We start from the raw sequence: 18,352 nt of genomic DNA, 5'->3' as shown, positions 1-18,352 counted from the left end.
ATGTCATTTTCCTTTTGTTTGTGAAACTCAGATTGCTTGCTGCTGAGTCACAGAAGATGGCAAATGATAATAAATATAGACCCTATCTACCCAGAAAGCTGCGGATCACTGGAATAACAATCTGAAGGGACTTCTTTCTTTTAATCAGCAGTGGTAGATCAGAAGGCAAAGAATCCTGTTGCCTGTACAGACTGCCCTGCATTTCACAAACTTTGCCTGATATTAGGTTGCATCCTCCAAACCAGAAAAAAGAATATCAAAAATCATAGAATCATAGAATCAGTAAGGTTGGAAGGGACCTCTGGAGGTCATCTAGTCCAACCTCCCTGCTCAGCAGGGTCACCTACAGCATGTTAGACAGGGTTGCATCCAGGTGGGCCTTGACTATCTCCAGAGAAGGAGACTCCACAACCTCTCTGGGCAACCTGGTCCAGGGCTCTGTCACTCTCACAGTGAAGAAATTCCCCCTCACGGTCTGCCCATTGCCTCTGGTCCTGTTACATGGGGCAACTGAAAAGAGTTTGTCCCCGTCCCCTTGACACCCTCCCTTCAGGTACTTCTACACATTGCTAAGATCCCCCCTTCAGGCTTCTCTTCCCTAGGTTGAAGAGGCCCAACTCTCACAGCCGTTCCTCACAGGACAGGTGCTCCAGCCCTCTGATCATCTTCATAGCCCTACACYGGACTGTCTCCAGTAGCTCCATGTCTCTCTTGTATTGGGGAGCCCAGAACTGGACAGAGCAGTTGAGATGAGGCCTCCCCAGGGCTGAGTAGAGRGGCAGGATCACCTCCCTCGACCTGCTAGAAGAAGCAGTAGAAGAGAGTACCCTCAGCTATGGGAACAGGAGATCAGGAAACTATACAGCCTATGCAAGGCTCCTAAAACAACTATTTGCTGCTAGAGATTAGAAAATGCAAACAAAGCTGAACACTGGGAGAAGAGCAAACCTTTCAGGTACATGCTCTCTTTTCCATAGCACTTACTCTTCGTCCAAATCTTCAATCTTTCAGCTGGCTCAGCTAAGCCATGAAGTGCTCAACCTATTGTCCGTATTTGCAAGTTTTAGCAATTTTTTCTTATTATTGCTAAGACCAACACATTTCAGATTCACTAGAGATGGTGGCAACATAGAAGATACTTGTGTATAGGCAAGATGCTGGAGTCATTGCGACTTGACTTTCTGAGTCTGAGAGTAGATCAAAAAGGGTGTGATGATACCATTTTTTTTTAGAAAATTGGCAGGCTAGAGACTCCACTGACACACACTGCCATCCTTGCAACCACAGTCAGGTGAGGTGATAAAACCGATGGGAACTTTGAGATAAAGAAAGAAGAAAGCTAGAGTGGGGTGCTACCATTGTGTCATGGCTTAGATTACATAGTTTTCCAGCTAGTAGCTTGAGAAGTAGATTCAATAAGCAAGGTCTCTTTCTTCCCTGTGACTGAAAGGTATACTGGGACCTCTACAAACACAGCCATTTAGCCACTTGAACAGTCACAGAGCATCTGCTTCACCAGCTGGTCTTAAGAATGATGTAGCCTGGTCCAGGCACTTGGAGATACCAAGCAGCCCTATTTGAGACAGTGCATAGACTGTCCTAAGTTCTTCACCACCACAGTGCAAAATATTTTCATCATCTGCAATGCCTTAAAAAGAGCCACCACAAAGTCCTGCCTTGTTTCTTGGGAAAAGTAGAGTTTGTGAAGTGCTGTGGGGAATCACAGGAAGGATTCTGGGGTGCTTCTGAAAAGGACTTGTCACAGAAGGAYAGCCACTTGATCAAAGTATAAGAAGATCTAGATGAGATCCCCAGAATTAGACTCTCACTACAGACAAAAGTATCTTCATGAATGTTTTGGCTTGAAAACATTCTTTGTTTCTCATGGCCGGGTTTATTCTGCTGTAAAGRATTCACTCAAGCAGACAGCAGGGTAATGCACAGACACTTCCCTCAGGGCACAAAGAGCAAGGAAGTATCACTTCCCAAACTGTGATTGGCAAATCAAAGCAGTCGAAGGTTGCAGTGCTAATGTAGATTCTCCTACATGCACAGCTACCAATATAGTGTATTTGGAAGGCTTCCACTGCATATTATTTTGAGCTCTCTCCTTTACTCTGTTTTCAAAGTTGTATCACATATGACACAGTGCTGCTACTTCCAAAGTCCAGTCCCTTGAGAAAAACCAGAAAATCATTCTGTTGTTCCTCATTTTATTTGCATACACACTAATTACTCTGGTATTAATTGAAGAGACTTTGAATATTTATTAAAACTACATCAAAGGTGCAACGCTATTTTCTCTTCTTATATGACCTGTAAGAAAATAAAAATGAAAAACAACAARCAAACAAAAAAAAACTCAGATAACTCCATTCAAGTTCAAGTCATTTAGTCCCATAACTTGCCTCTGAATATTTTTGTAAGGGGTTGTGGGCTGGATTTTGCTGTTATTCTTGCCATGGCTAATTTAGTTCTCTGCATGTGTCTGGAGCATTTCACTAAGGAGGCACATTGTAATGACATTGATGGTAAAGGAACATCAGCCCCTCTCTAATGTCCCTATATTGGCTGAGGGGAATGCTCTCATATTCACAGTCTCCATGTCAGACCAAAAGGTACATTATAACTCATTTATTTCAGAGACAAATGCCAGTATGATTGAAATCTGCAAGTCTGCCTGCAGATTGCCTCAAAGAGAGGCTGATCCCCTGCCAAGCAAGAAAGTTGAAGCGATGAGAACATCAGTCCACTAAGCCACAGTGCTAGACTGGATTGCAGATTTAGCAAGGGTAAAATATATTCTATTCACTGCGAAGTGATAGCTTCAAATAGATATTCAAAATATATGGCTGAAATCATTTCTCCCACTCGCAGGCTAAAAAAGATATCGTCTCAAGTGCTAATGCAGCACACTACATTACATACTTACCCTTTCATAAGTTTGACATTAATGCAACAATAAACACAGGATTGACAACTAGATTGTTTATTTATTTAGGACAATTCTGTGTATTGAACAGAAAAACATTAGCATCAGTTGGCCTCAAGGCTTTCAAACCATTTACCCTTCCTAAAAATATGTGCACTTTCCTAAAGAGAGAAATAGAGAAAGAGACTGTGGTTTTGTTGTTCAGTGTGAAGTATGATTTTCTTTTGTTATGGATTATGGCAGCACATTTAAATAGAAGCACTTCTGATCTCACAAGGAAGATAAAATGATAACAAATGAAAGTTCTTCTGGCCTCAGGTACTTCAGCAGTCTCAGTCCGGTTTGGCTGGGGCTTGATAGCTTGTTAACTGAATTCAGCAGCAAAAATGCCCTTAACTTTCCTGGCACAGGACCAGAGCTTTAAGAGAAACACTTGCCACTGTCCGTCTCCACCTTCCACACTGCCTGGTGTGGTATTTTGCCATAAGGTATTTTGCGTTCAACTGTCTTGCCTATTCCAATCACACATAAATAGCAGAGCATTTTGGTTGTTCCAGCATGTCACCGGTATCAGAGCACTGTCCTTTACTTATAAGCATCAACTTGGTTGTAAGTGGGATTCATTTTATTTTACTGCAGCTGCAGAAAAAGTAAGGATGTGTTATACATGCTATTTATTTATACTCCCATGAGAGGGTAGATCTTTCCATTTTAAGCTGTCTTCCAAATAGCTGGGATTCATTACCCTCTGGAGTTGCCTTTTGTGCTGMTGCCTTGCTATACAGGAGCCTGAGCGATTAGCGTGGGCTAGACATCCAATTTTTTGACAGCTGTAACTAGAGGTGAATCCTGCTGTAGATAACATCCATTGTTGACTTTATTTGTCAGTGGCTAATTCCAAGGTATTCCAGCACATGGTTCCTGCTCACTCTCTTTTTTGTCCTAGACCCCAATCACAACCACATCTCTCACAAGAGATTCAGCCCCTGGAACTGCAGGACAATGTCTCCACCCTCAGAAAACTGAAAACTTGTTTGTATTTCACTGTCTTCTTATTATTCTGCACTAAAAAAATCCAAGTCRTCAGGGCTAATTTTGCACATTGCATGCACTCCCTACATTTTTATATTTTATTTTCATAGTTAGTATTTGTTGCCTGTATTAACTGAAATTTATTAAAAAATCAATGTTTCAAAACAAGCAAGTGTCAAAAAGAAAGCTACCTCCCACGTATCCCTCTTGCTGCTGGCAACCACTACTTGCAGTGACAGAGCAAATCATTTAAACCTTGTGTAGTTGTCCTCTGCATTTCTAAAGCATCTCCTCCCTGACAGAGCTTTAAGTCTTCCATTTCTTCACTCAGGGTATTTTACTCCCATTATTCCTGCTAACATACATTGTTCAGAAATCACACAGGCCTGCTGCCGCCAGTGCCTGCATCCTCATGGATGTGCACTGTGATATGAGAGTTACCTGAGCTCTGCAACCAAACAGTGGCTGCAGGAACATCACAGCACCGCAGCGCTCACCCTTGCTGGGCAGGCAAGGGCTCCCCCATCTCTGCACATTAGTCAGAGGTGGTCGGGATGCCAAAGACCGAAGCATATATCTTTTGTCTTTTGTAGACGGTATTACCAAGCAGAGGATGGTATGTTCCCTGAGCTGGCTCTGAGGTTTGCTCTTTTCTTCTGGCATGTTATGCTCTTGTTAAAGTATTTTGGCCTGGATGCCGCAGCAGGTAACTGGAAGGCTGGATGGATGTTGAGACCGGACTTGCTGAAATAGCGTCCTCCCATCTGCCTGGGCTGAGCTCTTTGTGTGTCACTGGCCTCTGTTTCCTGAGCATCTAGACTCGTGAACTTACTGTAGGACATTGTGGCTCCCTCTCTGCCCCCACTCAAATCTTTTATTCTACAGAAAAACAAGGCACCAGGAGGACAGCAAATGCTCAAGTCCTGCCACGACATTTGGGTAGAGAGGGATCAGGGTACAACTGAAGAATGAGGTGTTTGGGCAAAAATTTATCTATCATCATCTGTCCTGTAGTGTAGACATCATGGTCAGGGAGAATGGAAAGTCTGTTACCACGTTACTCCTGTAACTCTTCATAACACAAAACTACTGAATTCCTGACACTAGTTATGTGATGTAAATCTAGAATGACTGTGTTAACCACAGTTCTGGGGGTCAAAGAGAGCTGCTGAGTTTAAACATAATTGTAGTTGTTTGTCAACTTGGGAATAAGTCCTACGTTAATAGAACATACAGATTTATACAGAATAATGTAAATTATTTTGCCTTTTCACTGCCACCAAAATGCACAGATAAAACCACTTAGCCCATTTTTTTGTTATTCCAATCAAACTACAAAATATTTGACCTAGAAATTCAGCCCTGTCTTTATACCAGTGTATTTCACTGCTGCACTTGGCCTTTTGGGTGTGCATCTTTGTATTTGTATATGTGTGTGTACATATATATATATATATGTTTATTTATATACATACTCAGAAATTCACTCACAGAGGAATATACATATATATATATTAATCTGTGAGGTCTTGTGATCTACAACAAAGAATTATATAAATTGGATAGAGAATAAATGTTATTTTTTTTTCCCTAGAACAGGTTACACACCCTGTGAATGGAACTAAAATAAAGCATAATTTGCAGCACAGGAAGGAAATGGTTTTGATGTTTATGAATCACTACTGTCAAATGTGTACGAGTAGAATACAGCACACTGGATGTAYATACACAGCAACCCCCTTCATGTTTAAAACATTCTAGAGAGCTTAACAAGCGATAACCTAAGATAAAGCTACTGTTGGGTCAAAGAATGAATTAAACAAGTATTGCTTTTAGTCTTGACATGAAAGCATTTACAGAGCCAATGTTCTAAATCTCTGCTGGCAGAATATTCAGAGGTGGCAAAGGAAAGAGCACTTAAGATGCACAGGCTCTTTCAGCTATGGATTTATAATGATATTCCTATAGAGCATTTGTAGCACACAAAACCTGACCTGGGCAGTAAGGAASTAATACCTCAGCTGGATATGTAGGGCCTAGAAATTAGATGAGTGCTTGAGATATCTTTAAGAGCTAACAGAAGCCTGAGAATAAATCACCCTCTGGGGGTCCAGTAGCAATAGTAGCTGACTTCTGACCTTTCCCTCCCCCTTGCTGTTTTCTTAAATTCATCCAACTCCAATGTGTTTTTTTTTCTTTCTGCTTATGTTTTGCAAGAACATTTCATGATTATGAAAGTGCCAGACTGAAAGCTCCCAAATGGGTTATCCTTCACAGAATGGATACAGCCCTAGTTTCTCCCCTCTGTCTCCAGTGAATGGGCACTAAGCAGGAGAGAGGGGATTCGCCCTCAGTGCCCATTCACTGAACGCAGCTGAGCAGAGTTCACTGTGCTTCTGTCATGATGTGTATGTCTGTCAGCTAGGATTTAGGGACTTGGTGAAATCTGGATGGACACTRCTTTCCCAGAGAACATCAAAAAGTAACATGTTTATGACTGGCAGTCACTCCTCGACCAATCCAGACTCATTCTGGTTATCTGGTATTGATTATACCACATCACACTCTTGGTCTCTTACCAACTCCGGTTGTACTGGAATGATCCACTTACCCCTTATTGAGCACCAAGATGTGCTTTTAAATAATTTGCATTCACTGTGGAAAACTTCTGGCTCATTTAACAAAAAAGATCTACAGGAAAATCAAGGCAGCACTCAAATCCGGAGGCTGGCAGAAAACATAAAGCTGTGATGATATTGAGAAGTAGCCAATACTCAAGTCCTGGACAAAAGCATTTGCTCATTGTAATTTTTTCCCTAAACCATAGTAGGCAGAGCCACAGACTAAACTATCTTTCATCTAAATTTTATTTTGTCATATGTCCCTCCATTTTGAAACAACGTGTTTTAGGAGAGATCTGACAAAGATTGAAGGGTCTGAAATTGGATGGAAGTGGAATTTAAGTGCTTAACTCAAAAACTGCTATAAAAAGTCCTATCCTGCCTACACCTCATCAGTCTTGTGCTTTGTTTTTCTTAACTTGAGCTCCAGAGATTCTCCAAATTCTGTTTTTCTGACTATGTGAAAGTACACCAAGTCTGAGCATCTCTAATCTAATCAGAGTCTAAAACCACACAGAGGAATATCTACTTGTCTTGAGGACACCTCAGTCACAGTGACAGGATTAGACACCACACAAAAGGCATAGGCACTTGTATTTTCTGTGAGGACCTACTATTTACAGAACCCCCTCAAGGAAGTGGCAGGCATGAGGTCTTTGTCCTCTGCAGCCTGCATGTATTCAAACCCATCTCTTTACACTGTGGAAGGATGTCCTACCTTTTCCAAGCTAGTCAAACCAGAGCTTTTCTTCCCTGGTCTTACTGCATCTGTACAAAAAGAAGAATTCATATATCATTGGACGAAAAGAAAAAAAAAAAAAGGAGGATGAGTCAAGCATTTAGGGCACTCGCCTGCACTCCTATAAGTGGTGTGGGTTCAGACCCTCCCACGTCAGGGATGACAATAAATCTGCTACCTATTAACACGAAGTTGAATTTCAATAATCCATTCCTCTATATGTTCCCTCCTTTGCATTCCCACGTCTGTATATAGTTTGCTAGCATGGTCCCTTAACATGCTATTTAACTTTGCATTTGTAAATTGGTTTTAGAGCACTCACCTGAACAACAGACGTTTGCCAAGTGCCTGGCTGCTGGTTGCAATTTCTGGTTTCGCTGCAAGGCGAAGGCATTGCACTGCACACGTAAGTCCGAGGAGCTCACCTTGCAGGTGCACAAGAGCACACCCCTCAGTGGTCACATTGCTTAAAGTTTGTGTATGTAAAATCTGCTTAAAAGGCTGTTGCTAATATGTACTAGAGGTTAATTCCAGAAGTCAGGAAAGCTGATGTTTTGTCTGAAAACAAACACTACATATATTTGTACTGATCGTTGTAAACAAGAAGGCATGCTGGGTAGGTAGCCTCAAGCTAGCAGAATTTTTTAAAAATCCTGAGACTTATCTTTACATTATTTATAGGCTGGAGAAGATTCATTGTTTGTGAAACAACAGGCAGCCCTTGTGCTACATCTATTGACATAGTGAAACCTTCTTAGATTGAAATTTGCTTTGATATCCTGTAGAGATTTTCTCCTAAAGTCTGAATTTCTTAAATACACTGCATTCAAATGGTATGCACTCCCCCATTCTCTCACACACACGCTTTCTCTCTGTTTCTCATACATCATATACAACACTGCATAGTGAACTAAACCCCATGTGGTGAGAGAGAATTATCAAGGGTGCATGGTATCTTTAATGAGTAAATTAGTAAAACATTAATTCTTATTAATATGAATAAAGGCAAATTTCATAAAGGCATTAGCAAGGAGTGATACAGTTGTTATTTACACAAAGTTTGTGTGTTCTCTGCAAACCCAGTTACAGACGTTTCTTTTACAATACTAGCAAAAAGCAGGAAACAAAGCAAGAAAAAGCACTGAAAGGCTAATTCCTCCCTTAGGAAAACAAGACAAAACTGCATGTCCTAAGAGAATACTCCATGCATGCTGCCATTCTTTATCTTCCATGGCAATTTGAGAGTAGACTACAAAGGCTCAGTAGACCAAATTCCATTCTCTGTGACATCTCTGAAGTCAAAGATAATACACCAGGAATTAATATAGCCCTTATCTTACTCAAAACCAGTTTTGCATTTTATTTATCATTATTTTTTGAACTGCAGTAGCCCCTAGAGGCTCTGAATAGGACTGCTGTCCCATTCTGCTCCGAGAGCTGACAGGAAAGGAGAGTAATCGGACCTTTGGGCCTACACTTTGATTTCAGTGAGGTTCTGCACAGGCTCAGAAATCTTCTCCTTCACTTCCTTATTTGAGGTCAGTGTCATATCCTCTTCTGGTATCTATCACTGAGTAAGATCCTCTGGTAAAAGCACCCAAAAATCTGATGGAATTACTGCTACACACAGCTTGTCGCTGGCTGCCCCTCCACCAACTCATCCTCACTTGTTTTAGGTAATAACTCATTTGCTAGGCAGGAACAATGTCCCTGTCATGTCATGATGGTCTTCACGAGAGATCTTCTATTAGCCAGTCCCAAGAGATCCAGAAAAAAAAAGTCAGTCAGCAGTATGTTCAGCTGTCAGAAGAGCCCTGAGATAGTCAAACGGGCGCTTCAGTCATTCCCCCTAGGCTGGAAAGAGTGATGTCTTGTCATGAGGAGCAGTTAAGAGAAGAGTAATTAAAAGCTAAGGAAAAAATAAAAGGAGCCCCATAGGAGTACCCGCTTTAAAACAGATGCTTTAAATTGCTAAAGACTGCTTTTCCTTTATTTGGAGAAAAGTCTTCCTTTTTGTTTTATTTTCTTTTCCTCAGTCTGTCTTCAAGTTACAACATTGCCATGTAAAGCAGCTGCACTGCTACATGAGCTTTATACTATGTGCAAGTATCACTACATACTCTAGGGACAGATAAAGGACAGAAGTAGACATGACAAGTTGGACACTTCTAGTAGGTCTAAATATAACCTTTACTTCTCTCCATTAAGCGTATAAGAAAACAGCCTCTAGTGCAGCCCAGGCTGGCTTTTCGATTTGACTAACAGACAGTTTAACTTGCTCAGCACACTGCTGAATCCTAAATCCACATTGTGCACCACCACACGTTGTTTGAATTTGGCTCTTCCTTCCATGACATCCTAAAGCGCTTTGTATGAGCAACATTTTCTTTCTGTACTGTACATTTTCTTTTAAGGTTCCAAAATTGTTTTGCAAACTTCATAAAGCTCATAAAATACCTGCAAAATTAATAAGTATATTTTAAATTAATCACAATTCAATGATTACAGGCATCATTACTTCTACCACTTAGATTCATCTCAGAAGTGGATGTGCTATAATGTATTTGACATCCAAAGAAGGTTTGACATTCTAGAGCAATGCTACTCACTCAGCTGGCTGGGAAAGGATGTGCACCAGAAAGTCACATTTTTTCCAACTGACAGAAAAGAAAGGGTTATCTTCAGAATATAATCTTCAAAAATAAAAATGGGTTATTATGTCAAGTCTTTCTTAGTAATCYATTTTGTCTGAAATGACAAATTTTCATGAATCTTCATTTTCTGTATAATCCAAAGCAACAAGCCTCTGTAGCACATGGTTCTATCCTGATCCAAAGGAAGARGGGCTTCCTAGTCACCTGCAAACTTCACTTCTGCAGTGTTTTCCTCAGTGGATTTTTCTGTGACATGTGTTTGCCTATCAATAACTTCTGAGGTTAGTTGGATCTCACAGCTCAAGATAGTCTGTTTTGTAATTTAACACAAATTCCCTCTTCTGGCTTTGACATGAGGTCCTCAGAGGGAGGAGTAGAAGGCATCTCTTGTATGTATTTTTCTCAGCAKCAAGCCAAGACTGGTTTCTGTTTCTCAAAGATAAGTATTGAAAGGAGAGGATGAGACAAACAGAAATGAGGAGGAAAAATTATCCAAGCACATCCATGTGAAGGTCATAGTTAACAGGGAGAAAGTGAGAAAAAAAAGAGTATAAAATGTACAGGCTCACTAGGTAGTGTTTGTTAGTATATCCCTGCAATACGCTCAGTATAGATGCCTAAGAGATTAAGCAGGGAAACTGGATATAAAGCAATCATGAGCACTTCTTCCACAGCTTTCTTTTACTTTCAGTTCACAGAAACCCAAACAAATTCTCTCTTTTCCAACTCAGCTTTACAGAAATCACTGTGCTCTATCTGGAGTAGGCATGGAGGCTGGAGGTCACATGCAGACTTCTCCCTGGACACTTACATAGCATTGRACACATCCTTCAATTTTACCAGAGGCTGACATACCAAGACAGGAAGCAGGAACCCCAGCCTGTCTGCTGCCAGTTCCGACCATCTGACTGGTGGAAAGGAGCATACACACCACCCAGTAAAAACACACAARGATGCTCCTTGTGTGTGTGTTGTGCAAAGCCCATTGCATTCTCAATGACTATGCCACATCATGAATTACCAGACTCAGCCAGACACTTGCTCTTGCTATGCTTATGATTATTCAGCTTTTCCTTGAATGTGACCTAAAAAACATCTACACAATGAGGTATCTGTTCAAGGTAGGAAATGCCCAGATGTCTCACTTACATATGAACTGTAGCAGAGTTAAAAACAACAAGGAAGGGAAGTTGTACTGATAATCATTCTCATGTCAGTGTGTGCAGTGGGTGGTAGTAATAGCATACCTATATTTTTGTCAACTCAGAAACGGTGCTCTGGAGTTCCATTACTAATGACAGCGCTGAACTGTTATATAGACAAATCTTCAGGCCAAAAAGATGAGTGACGCAGTTTGTTACGTTTCATGAAACAAAAACAACTCTAGCCTTCCTTTAAGCCCCACTCGAGGGCTGTCTTCTTTCTTTGTCCTTTAGATGCAGCATGCTTGGGGCTATCCTTCTTCCTGCTGTGGCTGATATAAGGTTAGCAGTAGCAACCGTTACAACGTACTTAGACATCCAGGGAAGACATTAAGATCCAGCTGTGAGGCTCAGCTGTGGTGTATTTGTGTGSTGTGGTACAAGCTGTAAGCTTCCTGAGCTGGCCACCTGCAGTCAGGGAGCGAATACGCCAGTGCAATGCTGAATCTCAGCCCTTAAAGGTAGGTTGGTGGCTACATGTCCRAAGAACACGGAAGTGACAAAGAATACTGAAAGCTTCAAGCTGCACAGAGATACAGATGGGCCCCTGCCTCTTGTTGGATCTCCTGAGACAGAAATTTCTCAGGAATAGGACTCTCCTGGAGATGGTCTTTCTCTCTGGAATCTTTCTCATGTGTTTCCCAAGAAAGGAATCTGTTTGAGCATAGGTTTTGCATATCAGAGAAGCAAAAATCTGATGTTACACTTCCACCTCCCCCCATCACCCCTACTTGCTTCAGTGGGCTTTAYAAATATCATTCCTTCAAAAAGAAGCTTTTAAGAGCAGAAACTTTTTTCCTCAGGGTGTACTGAAAAGTAGAGTTAGCTGAGAAGTAACCAAAAGAAATATTCCCAGCAGCTTGTGAATACTTGGAATTTGCACAGTTTCCAGCTCAGGTGGAATTCACAGGCTTCGAAATTTGTGCTTGAATTGATTTGATGGGCCCCTAGAGTCTGAGGTTGAGAGCAGCACCCTGTAGCTATCCACAGATACACGTATTTTGGGGGAGTTTAAAATTTCCTTCAGCTCTGGTTGCATAGCTGCCACAGTAGTTTGCACAGACACAGTTAGCAGAATTAGTTGCTGCAATAGGAGTTTTCTGTAGTGCTTCGGTCAGGACATGTGAGCCACAATCGAATCTTTCTTAGCTGTTYGGACTCTCCTGGGCTGCTGGGAGTAAAGGATTGTAAAAATCCATTTTTRTCATTAAAGTAAAAGCTCTGCCTATGAATATGAACACAAAGCACTGCTGTTATAAAAGAAATAGGCACTTTACATTGTCACTTCCAGAAAAGAGTTTGACTTACCAGAGTGAGAGAATGTATCACAGAAMAATCACGGATTTTATTTGGGCTAGCGTCTTCGGCAATAAAGTAGTGGATGATATCCTTAGACATAGGATCTACCACTTTAATTACACTAGTAGAGTGATACAATTCTGAGTGTAGAAAAGCTGTGAGATATGTGTTTTGAGATCTTGTTTGAGCTACTGCATTCCCATGTCCTAGCTTTATACAATTTTCCCCAACCTCCACAGATCGGGATGAGTTATTACCTGATGATAACTTAGATGAAGGCAGAGTTTGCAAGTGATGCATGCAGAGAGGAGCTTGTATGTTTTGGGAGAGTGCTCTGTAACTCAGATCCACTACTTCATTTCTGACTTGTGAATAGCAAAACTATTTGTTACTCAGTTTTCAAAGACAGCAAAATATGTCGGCCTGTCACACTCTGTAAGTTGCCTGTCAATAAGAACTTCTGAAACAGCCCATCTTCCTTTACTGGCTAGGAAACAACAACTACCAAAAAATAAACACTTGGCTTTTATGTTCTTTGTGAAAAGAAAGCAAGAACAACGAATCTGAGCATTAGCTTTCTCCATGGAGACTCTTTTATGTTCTGGCACTTACAAACTTTGGAATACTACCTTATTCTGGCTTCATTCACTATATCACTGTTAAGTTTGTATTCTGGATGGCCTGGTTAAATTACTGTGAATGCTACGGTTAAATTATTAAWGTTGCCTTTGTTGCCAGTCCTGCACTGATTGCTTGTTACCTTGGTTTGTATGGCTGGCTACAGTTCACTGCCTTTTGTCCCTATCTTCCCAGGATACTAGCTATAAGCAATTATCAAGTCTGATGCTTTTTTGTTGATCTTCCTAGTTATTAAGCAGCTCTCGTAGTTTACCCTTTGATGTCACTGTGACAGTGCTAATGAAAATTGCCTGGATTGGTCCTGGAGTATGGAAGCTATATTTTTATCCACTGAGGAAGCATAGATCACTCTGCAGCACACTGAATTTCTCTGCTTTGCCATGCCAAACCTTGACTGAGATGCTGAAGTGGACTAATTAATGTTAATTCTGTTGCTGTCACCTACGCCCAGGGAGATAAACTCATACCATACAGCTGAAGTCATGCTATCAACTTTTCTTTGTTCTCATGCAGGTCGTCTGGATTTGAACCAGCAGCCTATAGCTGGAAGAATCTATAACCAGTATAAATTCCTAGGGCTATCTACTGCTTTTGCCATGGATATTTCAGCAATGTCCAAAAATAAGTCAAAAAATTGGTGCACATAGTCAGTTGGGAACTGAACAGGGTTTTTTTTGTTGTTTTCTTTTTGCAGGCTATTCAGCATTTCAACAATTCAACCATTTTCCACAATTGCAAATTCTCCAAAAAAAAAAAAAGAAAAAAAAAAGAAAAGAAAAAAGAAAAAATCAGTTTGGACCGTTTTAAAATATTTTGCTCTGATTTGTTTCCCTTTGTTTTTGTATGACATTCAGTGTTGTAATAGTATATCTTTAAATTGTCTAATGTCATACACAGATAATATATAGCATTCATTTATAATACTTTAAAGAATCCATCAAAATTAAATGTTCTAACATTATGAAAACAATGTTTCCAATTTTCCCTATAAAAAGTCAAAAACGACCATTCCAATCGACTGACAAGGACCCTCCTGTCCCAAGGCAAGCTGAGGGAGACTGGCACTATGCTGGAGGCCAAGAAAGCATAAGAAGATGAGATCACCCATAGCCCCATGCATGGAGATAAGTCATAGGGATTGCCACTAACAACAGCCACCTTCTGTCTGCAATGAAGTGGTAGTACTAAAAGGGTTGTTTGTGATTTGTGGTCCATGTAATGCCTGCTTCTTCTGCTTCCATGTGCTAAAAAATGGTTATTCGTGTTCAAAGTGGAAGAGGTTTGCTCTGAAGTAATTTTGCTATATATACATGTGTATACATATATATACTTATAAGTATATATTTATACATATCTGCATAGATATATCAATATAAAATCCTAAATGCACTTAGATGATTTCCCCATCTTTGATACTGGAGGCTGGGAGGAGGTATTTTAGTGAAACCCCAAACTTTACTTTCTCACCTAATAATGTTTTTTTTTTGTTTTTTTTTTTTTTTTTTTTTTTTTGATACCAGAATTGGCAACATCTGTCAAAAACAGGATACATGCCATGCTAGGAAGGAGGATAATCAATTTACCAGAGCAAGGAGCATATGCATGCACTCACACTTACATCTCTGCGGTCTCGGGAATGCTTCCCAAAGCAGCACATGCCAATCAAGAAGAAGCTCACTCTTCCCTTTCCCACATCCGACCCACAACTTCCAAGTCTCTAGAATGTCCCGCTGGAGCTGGTCCACTGCCTGTCCTTACATCATTCTTTAAAGGATCCTCACTAGGGGAAGCTCTCATACCAAGTGTGTTAGACAAGCCAGACTGAGCAAACATGAAAATTARCAAGAGCAACAACTTAACAGGCGGCAGACAGATGTATTGCCTCCAGCTACTAAGACACTATCAAAGGTCCACTGCTTGACATCTGTGTCCACAGGAAGTCCTTTGCTTTAGATGTTAAAGCAGTTGCCAGACCTTCTTGGATCTTTGACAAGAAAGTAAACCTTTATGCTTGGCTGCTCTCTATGTCTTAGATGCACTTCCTTATCATCTTGTCTCTGCTACAATTTACTGCTTTATAAGGGGTGACAGCACCAATAAGTCAAGAAGCACTTTGCTTTGGCTTTCTCTGAGGGATGGTTGTCATCTGACGTCTTTTACTTTTTGCACCTTTGGCAGAGGAACTTTTAGTGTTTTTAACAAGGTAGGAGCAAGGACAACATTTACTTATAAGGAGAACAGGAGTAGGGATTCATCTCAGAGGAAATACCGGTTTTGTCAATGCCGCAAAGAAGAGCCAAACTGGAAYGGATGGCTAACAAGGTACTGTTGAATTAGCAATGATCACAGTTTCTTTCAGTGAAAGGAAAGAGCAAATGATATTCAATATTCCTCAGTCGATGCTAGATGCTACATTGCAGCAGGTAGTCCATTCYCTCCCACGCTGAGAGACTAACACGAGCTCGAGAGACCTATTGTGCTCTGAGCAGTGAAAAAAAGTGGAGAATAGCTCCTCTGCAGCCCTAGAGAGCACTGGGCTCGGCCCCTGCCGGCCTGCATCGAGGTGCCTCTGGCAAGACTAAACAGGAGGTCTGCATGGGGTTGGAGGAGAGAGGAATGCTTCTCCTCTCTCTACTTTTTGAAAGAAGAATAGGCTGAAATTTATGAGAGAAGAAAATATTCCTGTCCAGAAAAAGAAAACTCATTATAACAAGATTTTCCATGCAAAAAGTAATCTTCAACTACACTTTTATAGGAAGTGGAGCAAAATTGAAGCATTTAATTTCATTTCAAAAGGGGATTTTCACTTAATTTTTACTCTTGAAAACAATCTGTTTTTAAAATATTTTATAGCTCTGTTTTCTGCGGAAACATTTATGATTTATAGAATCTCACTGTCTGCATACCTGTTTTGTCTGCTTATCTCTCCCTTCCTTAAGTTTTGAATCTCTTGTCTGAGTTCAGACAAATTTGACAAAGGTACGGAGCCCTCAGAGGTAATGAAGGCTCCACAGACTTCTTGTCTGTCTGCCGAATAGCCTTTGGGTGGCTGCACAGAAAGAGCGAGGCCTGATCGGCGCCTCTGTGAAGAAGAGGCAGCAGAGCGAGTTCAGCCATCAGACATCAAAGGATTCGTACGAGAAACAGACGTTATAAATGTTCCGGAACTGGGAGATTCTCCATCAGAGCTCTAAACAACCGTAAGGTTCAAATCCACAGGAAAACAGCCGCACTAAGTCTATGGCTTACAGAATTGCTTTTCCCCTTTTCATCATACTTTTTCTACCCCAGAGTGTATTACAAGGATGAAAGATATGCAGCGTTCCTTTCTCTGCAGTTTCCTTTCTTTCTCCACTTGTGATTTTTCAAAATTTACCCCAGTCACGGACAGGTTTCCTAGTGGAAAAAGGGAGCGTGAAATTCTGTAATTCTGATGCTTGCTAACGTTTTCAAAAGTAAAGAATGTTTGTGAAAATACACTTAGAAAAAAGTAAGATTTGACTCACAGGATATCATACTTTTTTTGATTAGGAAAAAGGTAAAATTTCTAGGAGAAAAAGCAAAATAAAAATAGTAAATTTCCAAAACAAAAGAAGATAGTTAAAGAAATGAAAAAGATCTCTTTAAACCCCTTAATGAGGGAATAATTCAGAATTTCTATTTTCTGTTTTGATATGTTTTAAGCAATAAAAYTGAAATGTTCAAGAACTTGGTGATAAAGCAGAAGGCCTCATTTTGGATACATATGCAGAAGCATCCCCTCTATGCTACTTTTTTAACACACATGCTTATCAGTTACACCTGAAATACATGAGTGCAGTTTTCCATCCCTGAAGGCAATTTGTTATATTTATGTACGTTGATTATGGCTAACAAATTTATATCTTAATTTTCAGTGCCCAGAAGGTACCTAAGTCTTGCTCTATAAATAACACTTAAATGTAATCTCATTGGATACTAACAGCTGTTTTGCTATTAACTTCTCCTGGGCCAAGAAGGCAATGAAGATTTTAATTATGCGGGTCATTTGAGGAAAGCCTTCCCAGGGCCCAGCAAGATATGTATAGCCTATTGCAATTTTCATGTTTTCACATATCTGAATACAAGCCAATTCTTTCTTTCTTTTTTTTTTTTTTTTTTTTTTTTTTTTTTTTTTTTTCCTGTTATGAGGAAAACCAATTCACTTTTGGATCTAAGCGAGGACCAAGATATTTAAATAAAGATTTACTTGATTCCTGTTTGCCTGTTTTCTGGGTGTCATTTTTTTCTATTTTTTTCTTCCTTTTCTTTTTTGGGKGGGTTTGGGAATAAGAATATCCATCGTCTTAAAGATAACCTCAATTTTTTCAGACCTGCAAATCTAGGTAGCCTGGTGAGATTATTTTCTAGGAAACAATGAAGTGCAGAGTGCAAATGGAATTGCTTTAACAGCTATCAGGACAAAATCTGCGTGAAATGTCTTCCAGTGTCTCAGCTGTTCTCACTATATGCCAAATCATGGTTTTCAATGGCTAAAATAGATTTATCTCTTCAAAGTTTTATTTAGCCACTAAGGAACTTTTTTGTGGAGGCAATGGCTCTTTCATTAGTCACATACAAATTCTAGGATTTGAACTTACAGAACAAAACTGAAAGAATTTTCAGAAAAATAAAAGTGCACCTCTTGCAAAAGCATTGTCCTGAGCCAGCTGGCCTGGCTCCTGCCATGAGCTGTTTTTTGGGAAAGTAGAATCAAGTAGTGCGCCCGTGGCTGGTGTTCAGGATTTTCCTCTCTGATGTTGCATTGAGAGCAAAAAAATATGATGTAAAAATTGAAATTCCTGAGCACCAGGTGTCAGCACTTTATCTGTAAACTCTATATTGACTTCAGCTTCACAGTTTTATTTTTTAAACAGTCCACCTAGAGAGCCCCTTCTGGCAGCCTCATGCAGTGCTGATACACAGGTTCTGCACTGTATGTGCCTTCCCACTCACACAGCTTCAGCTACACCCCTCCACTGGGAAAACTCAACATCCCAAATCGCAGGGGCCCTCCTGCTGCCTCAAAGTCCTGCCTTGTGCTCTGAAACTCTGGACTGGTGTCATGGGCAACATTTATCCTGCCACCACCATGTTATTGACTGATGTTTAGGAAGTCACCAAGGTAAAGCACGCTTGAGCTTGTGCCTGCCAGTTTGYGGAAGATCACTGAGCCTCAGCGAGCTCCCAGAGCTCAGGACAGCCCCAGCCTGCCT

Source organism: Rhea americana, unplaced genomic scaffold (genome assembly GCF_003343005.1).
Source record: "Rhea americana isolate MKP2758 unplaced genomic scaffold, rheAme1 scaffold_169, whole genome shotgun sequence".
NCBI classification, from domain to species: domain Eukaryota; kingdom Metazoa; phylum Chordata; class Aves; order Rheiformes; family Rheidae; genus Rhea; species Rhea americana.
The sequence above is the reverse complement of the archived record's forward strand: the minus strand, read 5'-3'. Positions refer to the sequence as shown.